Source organism: Psammomys obesus, unplaced genomic scaffold, assembly GCF_907164565.1.
Source record: "Psammomys obesus unplaced genomic scaffold, mPsaObe1.curated_primary_1811, whole genome shotgun sequence".
Lineage (NCBI taxonomy): Eukaryota > Metazoa > Chordata > Mammalia > Rodentia > Muridae > Psammomys > Psammomys obesus.
In genome coordinates this window covers 13849799-13861003 of record NW_026592118.1, presented here as the reverse complement: position 1 = coordinate 13861003, position 11205 = coordinate 13849799, and the positions used below count along the sequence as shown (strand labels likewise).

General features: G+C 41.3%; 1 pseudogene; it reads left to right on the top strand.

The window, feature by feature from the left end:
* The first annotated feature begins 10028 nt into the window (after positions 1-10028).
* On the top strand, positions 10029-10905 carry LOC129681003 (40S ribosomal protein S2-like; annotated as a pseudogene).
* Positions 10906-11205: the final 300 nt, after the last annotated feature.

Here is an 11205-nt window from a genome sequence, read left to right as displayed (position 1 = left end):
GAGAACCTAGGTTCCTTCCTAGACTCTTCTCATTTTTGTCTCATGAAGCTTATGCCTGCCTTTATTACCTCAATGGAATGTATTTCCCAGTGATGCTGACACCATCAGAACAGCACAGACAGATGTTAGGGCACAAGACAGCGGAGAGAGACCACTAACTCCTACACGACTTCTCCCTCTAGCAACCTGAGGAAACTTGAATAGAATGTCTCTCTGTGCCTCTGTTTCCTAACCCATCACCCACAGAGAGCGCCATTACCCACCTGTAGAGTCAACAATGAATTAGTTCACATATACACTAAAAAATCCACTTGAAGAACACCGGATGTGGGGGTACTTACCTGTAACTCCAGCATTCGGGAGGGCTGAGGCAGAGGAATATATATTTTCAAGGTCAGCATGGTTTGCCTAGTGAAAATGTGTTTCAAAGCCAGCAAGCAAGCAACAACAACAAAAGCTTGGGGCAGCATGTAATATGTTCATCGTGAAGGTTAAATCAGTGCATACAAAACATTCAGGAAGCATCTAGGCATTCAGTAAATATTAGCTAGTCGTATACATAGGCACTGTGGAATGTATTAGCTAATTATACATACATACATACATACATACATACATACATGCATGCATGCATACATATCTTCCAAATTTATCATTTTAAATAACAAATATTAAGGCTTCAGAATAGAGCTCAGAGGCTGGGAGGTTGAATGTGTGGAAGGCCCTGGGGTTGAACTCCAGAAACACACAAACACCTCACCCAACCCCACCCCCAAAAAAACCCAACCACCTAAAGGTAAGACAGTAAACATATCATCTCACAGCTTCTGTGGTTCGGAAGTGCTCTGATCGCTCAGCTGTTGAGATGAGGTGTTGCTGGGCACTGTAGTCATCTGAAGGCTTGACGTAGGCTGGAAACCCTAGTCCTGAGATAGCTCATTCACATGGCTGTTAACAGAAGGCCTCTAATCCTAACAGGCTCCAGTAGATCTGTCTCCTTCTCACAGCCTAGATCTCTCCATAGGGCTGCTGGACTGGCTGGCTTTCCCCATAGTGAATGACCCAAGAGGGAACAAGGAAGAAACTAAGGTACCTCTTATGACCTACCCTCAGAAGTCACAATCCATCATTTCTGCCACATTCTATACCTCAGAAGTGTGCTCGAGGAAGAGAAAAAACAGTGCTGCTTCTGTTTTCGGTGCTGGGGATTGAACTCAGGGCCTTACAAACACTAGGCAAGCACGCTACTATTGAACTTTATTTTTCAGTTCATTACCCCTACCTTCCTTTTTTTTGTTTTTTTTTTGTTTTGTTTTGTTTTTTTTTTTGTTGTTGTTGTTTGAATCAACAGTTTCTTATAGGCTGGTCTCAACATTGCTATGGCTGGCCTTAAACTCCCAATAATATTTTCTCTCCCGTGTGCTTGGCACTACAGGCATGCCCCATCATGCTGGATCCTCCTGACTTCTTTTCTTTGTGTTATTTTGAGACACAGCTCCATTTAGCCCAAACTGGTCTGGAACTCACAGTAGGTCACAAGCTGACCTCGAACTCACAGTGAGTCCTCTATCTTAGCCTCTTGAAAAACTACTCTTCTCCTGATCATCCTCCCTCCCTCTTAAAAAGAAGTTTAAGCTCGGCCTGTGATCGCAACACTTGCTCTCTGGAAGCAAGGCTGGGTCAAAAGGATTGCCGTGAGTTTACGCCCAGTCTGGGCTACAGAACGAGGCATTGTCCCTCCCAAGAAAAAAGAAAAAGAGGTCTATTCCTTCACGGTCTCAGAGGCCAGAAGTCCAAACAGCAGGGTAGTGGTTGTGGAAAGGAACCTCGTAGCTGACTTATACCATGGCATAAACACCAGACTTAAGAATTTTTGTATCATATATTTTTACCTACTAAAAATTAAACACAGAATTTTAAAAACATTTAAGTGATAACACATGTACTATGTGTTAACGTTTTACTCTTAATTTATTTTCTTCCTTTCTTCACATTGTTGGCCACCAAACCTTCCTTGTACACACCATGCAAGAGTACACAACTCAACCCTAATCCCTTAAATAGCATTTTTAATGAAAGAAAAAAAAAGCCTCATATTTTCTGAAACAAAATATTTTCTTGGAAGTTACATCCTTACAAATCTATCTAATAATCTGATTTATCTGGAGACAAAGCATCATGCCTGCTTCTTCGTTCAATCTGTTGCCATTCTATGTCATGTAGCCTCCAGAATTCCTCATTGTACTCTCCTGAGAGAAAGTGAGAGCTGAAAATAAAGACCAAAACTTAGCATTGCTATGAATTTTTTTTTTTAACTTCTGGAAAGGATTTCTAGATCTTTGGGGCTTCCTAGATCACTCATTAAAAGATGTAAAAACAACCACAGCAGCCTGGTGCGGTGGCACACGCTTGTAATCCTACCACTCTGGGAGGCAGAGGCAGGTGGATCTCTGTGAGTTCGAGGCTAACCTGGTCTACAAAGTGAGTCAAGGACAGCCACAACTATACAGAGAAACCCTGTCTCAAAAAACTGCCAGGTTCACAGGACCCTCAGAGACCACTAAGAGAAGACTCAATGCAAGAGCAAGAGAGCTTTATTACAAGAGCGATAGAACTCGGGACCCAAGTCTCACTGACACAGCAGTAGAGAAGTGGGACTCTGAGCTCTGAGTGAGCAGGATTTTTAAAGGGAAAGTCTGTGAGCGGGGTGTTTCCATGGCAGCAAGCTGGGTGGTGGGAGGGTACATGCCTTGGCGTTACAGGATCAGGTAAAAGTTAGAGGGGCGAGATGGCCTTCTTTGAGGCACATAATCACAATGGCTAAGGCATATGATCACAATGGCTATTCTTCTAAACTACATCTGAAACATTGGGGAGAATTTTCCTACCTGATTCCCGACCGATTCTCATTGATTATTGCCAGGGAGATTGTCTCTATTTTTTGTGAAGCATTTATTCTGTGATATTTCCTGGAGGCTATTGCTAGGAGAGTTAACTTTGTTGTCTGCCAAGTGTACCTTCTGTGATATTTCCTGATATTTGATTGGGAGTTCAGCTCCCAATCAAGAAGGCTCTTTATTTCAAAATATACCCAGGCTAACTTAAACTCATCAAAACAAAAGCAAAAGCAAAACAACAACAAAACCCAACCACAGGAGTCGGTTATGTGTGACTACGTGACACAGGTCTCAATAACTGACGGGGACCTCTGCTACTGGATTTTTTACAAGACTGATTTTATTTTCATTTGTATGACTGTTCTGCCTGCATGTGTTTAAGGGCACCACGTGCGTGGGTGCAGCGCCTGCAGACGTCAGAAGTCAGCTTTGAACCTCTTCAGACAGGAGTGATAGATGAGTGTGAACAAGCATGTGTGTGCGAAGAACCGAGCCCAGGTCCTCTGCAAGAGCAGCCAATGGTCCTAATCAATGATCCATCTCTCTAGCCCTTGCTATATGATTTTGAGAAAGGGTTCCAAGAGCAAATCCTATAGGCAAGGCAGAGTGGCATAAACCTAGCACTTCGGATTCAGAGCCACGGTGAGTGGACCACTTGCCAGCCACTGCTACAAATCATGCCAAGTGTGGTGGTGCATGCCTTTAATCCCACCCAGCACTTGGAAGTCAGAGGCAGGATTGAGGTCAGCCCGCTCTACATGGTGGGCTCCAGTCTAGTCAAGACTACACAGAGACAAAGACAAACAGAAAAAAACATCACTAACTGAGATATATATATATGCAGTTAGCATAGGATAGAGACCATCCTGAGCATTTTTTTTTTTAAGTTTTAGTATAGGAATGAAGTTCTATCAAATCATGAGCAGGCTTGGAAAAACTGGTATTAAAAGCTGCCACTGGACTTTAGCTCAACCTAACTCTACATAAACTGGAGTTTAATGACTGGGGAACTGTTCAGCTACCTCCCATTTGTTACCAGTGATCAGACTTGAGACTCCACTGAAAACAATCCCTACTCGTTCACCTTAGCCAAGGAGTGGGAGGTTTCCATCCCACCTCACCCCCTACTTTCTCTCTCCACTAAATCTTGTTGATAGGGTTTAAGAATTCATGTATGGAACTCTCCCAGAAAGTAAATCTGGGAAGCAGACTTCTGTCCTTGACAAATAGAAGGCGATGGAAACAATATTGAGAGGATTAATCCAAGGTGAAGAATCTTTATGCTATGTAGTGTCATACCAGCAACCATAAGTGGTATTTGGAGAGAGTTAATGAGGAGAGACTATGCTCAAAATTTGTAACTCACATCTCTCCTTGGGTCCTGAGAGCCACCACTCCAAGCCCACAGATGTTTTTGTAAGGGTTAGTTTCATTAAAGTACATAAACCATTTGTAAATCTAGTAACCAGGCTTGTACAGTACGAGTTTGGGGAAGGCACAATCTAGCCTAATGCAAGCATTGCTTTTGCTTTGCTTTCAGTTCTTCATTCGGAGTGAGTCTCACAGAATTCTACCACTGAGGGAGTGGGAGGATGTCTCAGTGATTGACAGCACTCTCGACTCTTGCAGAGGATCTGGGTTTGGTTCCTAGCACCCACATGCTGGCTCACACCGTTTGCAACTCCAATTCCAGGGAGTCTGATGTATTCTGTTCTTCTGATCTCCACAAGCACCAGGCACATATGCGGTGTACAGACAACAGGTAAACAAAAGACTCATGCACATGCCAGGCGTGGTAGCACATACCTGTAATCCCAGCACTAGGGAGGCAGAAGCAGGTGGATCTCTGTGAGTTTGAGGCCAGCCTGGGACAGCCAAGGCTACACAGAGAAATCCTTTCTCAAATAAAACAAAACAACAACAAAAAGAATCCTCCTATTGAGCCAACCCCCTCCTCCCCTGTGACGCAATGTTCACACCGTGATGGTGTCAATTTCATAAGCCCATGTTAAAGAAATCCTGCTCTTTTCCCAGAATATTACATGACATCGACCAACTGATATCAATTACTTAGGAGCTAGAATAAACAATCCATACACTAAATAACAATTAGGGTTAATTTACATTAACATATAAAGAAATATAATGTATTACACCATCCCAAGAAGCCCACACTCTGTTTAGACCTTTGAGTATAGTTACATAGCATACGGGTGCTGCCTAAGAAGGCAGCCTAGCACATTGCCTTGTTGTTGTTTGAACCGTAGTGAGTTAGTTTTAGTGCCTTATCCTGGCACTCAAGAGATGAAGGTAGGAGGCTGGTGAGTTTGGTGCCAGCCAGCCTGGGCTACCTGGTGAACTCCAGGATAGCCTGGGCTATGGAACAAGACCCTTCGTTGTTGTTGTTGTTGAGGCAGGGTCTCTCTATGTATATCCTTGGCTGTCCTGGAACTTCCTAGGTAAACTAAGCAAAGTAAAGCTGTGTGACACTACTACATCCAGATCCTATTTGGTTTTTTTTAGTTTGGGGAGTGGGGGAGAAGAAGTTTTGTTGAAGTGCCACCTGAGACAGTAGCCTTGTTTGGAAGTAGAGTCTGCAGAAATTATCAGGCTAAGAAGTCAGGCTAGAACAGTGTGAATCCTAACCCCAATTCAATGACTGTGCTTCTTTTTTTTTTTTAATTTTTTTTTTTTTTTATGATTGTGCTTCTTTAAGAAGGATATTGACTAAGGCAGGCAGATCTCTGTGAGTTCTAGTTCAGTACAGCAAGGGCTACAAAGAAAAACCCTGTATCAAAGAAACAAACAAACAGGATATCAAACATAGAGATACAGAGGATGGATACCTCAGTGCTAGAGAAGGCCATAAGACCACTCAGGGGAATACTCTCTCTCTCTCTCTCTCTCTCTCTCTCTCTAAGATTTTGGCAGCCATGAAAAGTTAGCTTAAAGCAAGAAAAGATCCTCAGAGCCTTAAGAGGAATCACAGTCTGACACTACTTGATTTCTACTGTAGAACTATGAAAGAATAGTTTTCCGTTGTACTGAGCCTTCCAAGCGGTCAACAGCAGCCTAGGAAGTAATACAGACCCTGTAAATGGAAAGGTCAACACAGAACAAGAACAAGAAGCAATAAAAGAAAGAAAGAAAGAAAGAGAGAGAGAGAGAGAAAGAAAGAGAAAAAGAAAGAGAAGGAAGGAAGGAAGGAAGGAAGGAAGGAAGGAAGGAAGGAAGGAAGGAAGGAAGGAAGGAGGAAAAGTCAACTAGACTCGTGAGGAAAGATGGAAACCTCAGAAGGGGAAAAACAAATGCCAAAGGCTTTCATTTTAATTTTTTTCTTTGTTTGTTTTTTTGACACAAAGTCTCATTGTGTAACTTTGACTAGAATTTGCTATACAGAACAGGATGGCCTCAAATTCATACAGATCCAAACACCTCTGCCTCCCAAGAGCTGGGATTAAAGGTGTGTGCTAACACACCAAGCTTCAGGTCCACGTTTTAATCATCTACCACATAGAGCCACTGGGGAGACAAAGGCACTTTCCAGGAAGCCAAATGACCCAAGTATGAACTCCAGGACCCACATGGTGGAAACAGAAAACCAACTTCTCCAGATAGCCCTCTGACCTCTGCCCATGTGCTGGGGTAACTGCACGCAGAGACATGCGCACATGTAAAATAATTACGTTTTTAAAATTTCCTAGCTAAACTTCTAATTTTGTTAAATTCTTACCTCGAATATATTTTAATTTTGAAGTTCTAGTGTCTGGTTATTTTTGTGAAATTAGGTTTAAGTGGGCTTTTTTGGTTTTGTTCTTTTCAAGACAGGGTTTCTTTGTGTAGCCCTGGCTGTCCTGGAACTCTCTCTGCTCACCAGGCTGGTGCAGAACTCACAGAGACCTGACTGTCTCTGCCTCTCATATACTGGGGTTAAAGACGTGTGCCACTTCCGCCACCTGCAGAGTGGCCTGGTCTACAGAGTGAGTTCCAGGACTGCCAGAGATACACAGGAAAAACCCTGTCTCAAAACAAAACAAAAAAGCCTACTACTATATTAAACTACACTACCTAGCTATAGTTCTGAATGCAATCAAAGAATTTGATTATTCATAGATGACTGACTACTAACGTGTATTTCTTTTTTACTTTAAGATTTATATATTTATTATTTATACAGTGTTTTGCCTGCATACCAGAAGAGGGCACCAGATATCACTATGGATGGTTATAAGCCACCATGTGGTTGCTGGGAATTGAAAGAGCAACCGCTGTTTTTAACCTCTTAGCCATCTCTCCATCCCTAACTTGTATTTCTTAATTATTCTTAACAGTTAACAGATAGTAGCTTTTATAAGACTAGGACTTTACATTACATTTTAAAATAATTTGCATATGTACATATAGCGTAAACAAGAGTTGAATCATATACAGTATGTTGTAGGAAGTATAACCTTAAATTTTTATCATTATACAAAAACCTATACCAAGCTGAAATATTTGAGACTCATTGCATTCTTAGTCTAAAAGGAGATACAACAATGCACCCTGCTTTTTCATTCTATGCCATTTCTTCCCCAGTTTCATCCCCTAACACTAGATAGGAAAGAAGGAAGGATAGAGGGAGAGAGAGAGAGAGCGAGAAAGAGATCCCTGAATCTAACATCCTTTCTAACCATAACCATCCCTAGCCACAACCTGCAGCCTACCTCCTTAGATGACAAAAAAACATCCATAGCCCAACAAACTTCCAATAATCACCTACCATACCGCTCAGGAATGAGGGTGTTGTGTTCCTCCTGCTGTCTGGGGGCAAGGGTCATCTTTGGGGACCCTAAGAAAACTGGTCTGTTGGCCAAGTCCTTGGAGACCTGGCTATCTCACTAGCTCAGGAGGTACAGGCCTAGCTGAGGCAGACTGTGAGGCTGGACCATCTGGGGCTAGCTCCTTTGACTTCACTGGCCTCTGGTCAGTTTGCTCTGAAAGCACACAAACTTCTAAAAAGAACATTTTTGTATTAACACATATACTGTATACACAAATCAGCCAATGATGATTCTCTTGTCTATGCCTGAGCAGGTGAAAGGCATCTATAAGTCTTTATAAGTCAGTTTGGACTGCATAACCAAACAGTAATATGGGGTTATAGATCACCATCCATGCCATATGAAAGAATGTCACGTAATAAGTCTCGAGAACTAGCCAAAAAGATTCATTGGCTACCACAGAAACACCCATGTCTCCTCAGTTTTATCCCTCTGAGAGTGAGAGGGTTAGGAATAATGTTTTGAGCCTTGCACATGTGTAATTAACATAATCAGGAGTAGGTTTGCAACAAATAAATAGTAGTTCTCCAGTCTAATGAACTTTCTTTCTTTAGCCCGTCTCTTGAGCTCTTCCCACATAGGGATCAGTGTTCACATGACCTGCTTTTCTGTCCTTCTGTTCTATGTCAAGATTTTCAGGAGGCCTTCTGTGGTCAAATCTAATCTATTAACATTGAAGGAATCCATGGCTTTCCATTTCCTGTGAAAATAACGTAGCTTCTTTCTCAACACAACACATTTCCTGACTTTCATCCGGAGCTTAACACAGCCATAAAGTATATAGGCTGATTTAATTCAGCAGCTCTTTCTAAAACCCAGTGTTTTTCAGCAGCTGTGCTACCTGTCTCGCTGACATTTAAACATTTTAAAGTTAACAAAGCATTGCATAATCTATCTCTGAGAGATCTCATACCCCCCTTCTATTTCATGAGCATCTTCTTTAAAGTGTTGCTTGACGTGTAGGATTGTGTAGTAAACTTGCAACATGTTTTATGCTTAATATGTAAAAAATTGTTTCATTTTACAGGATACATATGCTCAAGCATTACCAGTTTTAATTTGTAAAGGTATCTTTAAGATTACAATCATTTCTAATAAATGTATAATTACAGAATCAGCCTTTTAAGAACTCAAGGCAGAAGCCCATTGGAATTCTGAATAGGGGTCAATTATATGATGTGCATAAGTTAATTTTCCAAACTCTGCAAAATGAAATACATCCATCTGCCAAATTTTATTTCTTTGGGTACCTTCAGGGTTCCACAGGTAAAGAAAAGTAGGACAACTTTTTTAATAACTTTCTTGGGTTGTTGCCAGGTTATGAAAAAAAAGTTTGCTTTAAGATTCTACTATATATTAATTCTGACAGAACTGGCTATAGCTATTAAGTCAGACAGGAGTGTAGTTTTTATAACTGGAAATTCTGTCATACTTTTTAAAGTCTTGTACTGTTCTTTAGGAATGAATATGATCAGACTTCAGAGATGTTGGGTGTCAACAAGTTGAAGCCTACTTTAAAAATGTCTTTTAGGTTTGTAAATTGAAGAACTCATCACAGATCTTCTGGTTGAGAAGCTTGAAGTTGTTAAGACAAGGATAAAAAAATAAAAGGCACCCTGGACCATCTTTGAGGGCTGTATTCAGAAATCTAGAACATATGACCTGGATGGACAGCAGAAGAATCATCCCTTAAACAAAAATGTATTGACTTTACAAATATATAAATATATCTAGCTTTATATACATTAAACTAAAAAAAAAAACCCTTTAAAAAAAGATTCTACTATATACATAATGTCTTTTGATGACGTATCATATAGTATCATACAGTTCTGATTTTTCAACTGAAGCATATGGGATTTGAATTACTTTATATTTTCTGACTTACAATCTGCTATTCCTGATTTATTGTCATTTGCAAAAAAGGAAGGAGCTTTAGAAATTGGTTTTCCTTTAACTATACAAAAAAGTATACAATTAGTTCTTTTCATGAACTGAAGTTGCTTGCTCTTGGGGTATCTGTTGTTAATTTCTCCAAAATAATTATTGCAACCTCTTTGGCAAGCCTCATTGATTACACATATGAGGTAATTTCAGCAGTAGTATAAGGCCCTATAATATCTGTTGGATTTATTCGTGTTAATTGATGAAGTCTTATTCTTCCTTTCATAATTAAATCAGTAAACTTTTCTATATAGGTTTTTAAATTTTTTATTTTGTTTATGCACTAAAAAATATTTACTTTAAGATATTATCCTTTCTCTGCATAAGAATTCCTTTGGGTGTTTTTTCTTTGGGAAAAGACCAAATGGCGGATGATGCCAGTGCAGGGGGAGGGCCCGGGGACCCTGGATATAGAGGCTTCGGTGGCTTCTGCGGAGGATTCAGGATTCAGCAGCGGTCTTAGGGACAAGGTGGGGAGGCGGTGTGGGATTGGCCGAGGCCTTGGGGCTCCTGGAGGTAAAGCCAAAGACAAGGAGTGGATCCCTGTCACCAAGCTGGGCCGCCTGGTTAAGGAAGGACATGAAGATAAAGTCCTTGGAGATCTACCTGTTCTCCCTGCCCATTAAGGAATCTGAGATTACTGACTTTTTCCTGGTGCATCCCTAAAGGATGAGGTTCTAAAAATCATGCCAGTGCAGAAGCAGACACAGGCTGCCCAGCAGGCCAGGTTCAAGGCTTTTGTCACTATTAGGGACTACAATGGACACGTTGGTCTTGGTGTTAAGTGTTCCAAGGAGGTAGACACTGCTATCCCAGGAGCCATCATTTTGGCCAAGCTTTCCATCCTCCCTGTGGGGAGAGGCTATTGAGGCAACAAGATTGGCAAACCCCTCATGGTTCCATGCATGGTGACAGGCCGCTGTGGCTCTGTTTTGGTGTGTCTCATCCCTTCCCCCAGAGGCACTGGCATCGTCTCTGCTCCTGTGCCCAAGAAGCTACTGATGATGGCTGGTATTGATGACTGTTACACATCAGCCAGGGGCTGCCCTGCCACCGTGGGCAACTTTGCCAAGGCCAACTTTGATGCCATCTCCAAGACCTACAGCTACCTTACCTCTGACCTCTGGAAAAAGATTGTGTTCACCAACTCTTCTTATCAGGAATTCACTGATCATCTTGTGAAAACCCACACCAGAGTCTCTGTTCAGAGGACCCAGGCTCCAGCTGTGGCTACCATATAAGGGTTTTTACACAAGAAAAATAAAGTGATTTAAATCTCTTAAAAAAAAAAAAAGAATTCCTTTGGGCTAATGAGTAGAAAGCAAAATAACTAAAATACAATTCAGCTTTGGATCCAAATGATTCACATGTGTGTCCTGCAATTTCTTTTTTACCAGAACCAATTCTCTCTCAGCTTCAGCTAATAATTTTTTTGGATTATTTAAGTCCAAGAATCACCTTGCTAGGTTTGAAATAAATCATTTAGTTCTTGAGTAGTTAATCCAGTTGTGGGCTGTAGCCAGTTAATTATCTCCCAGTAA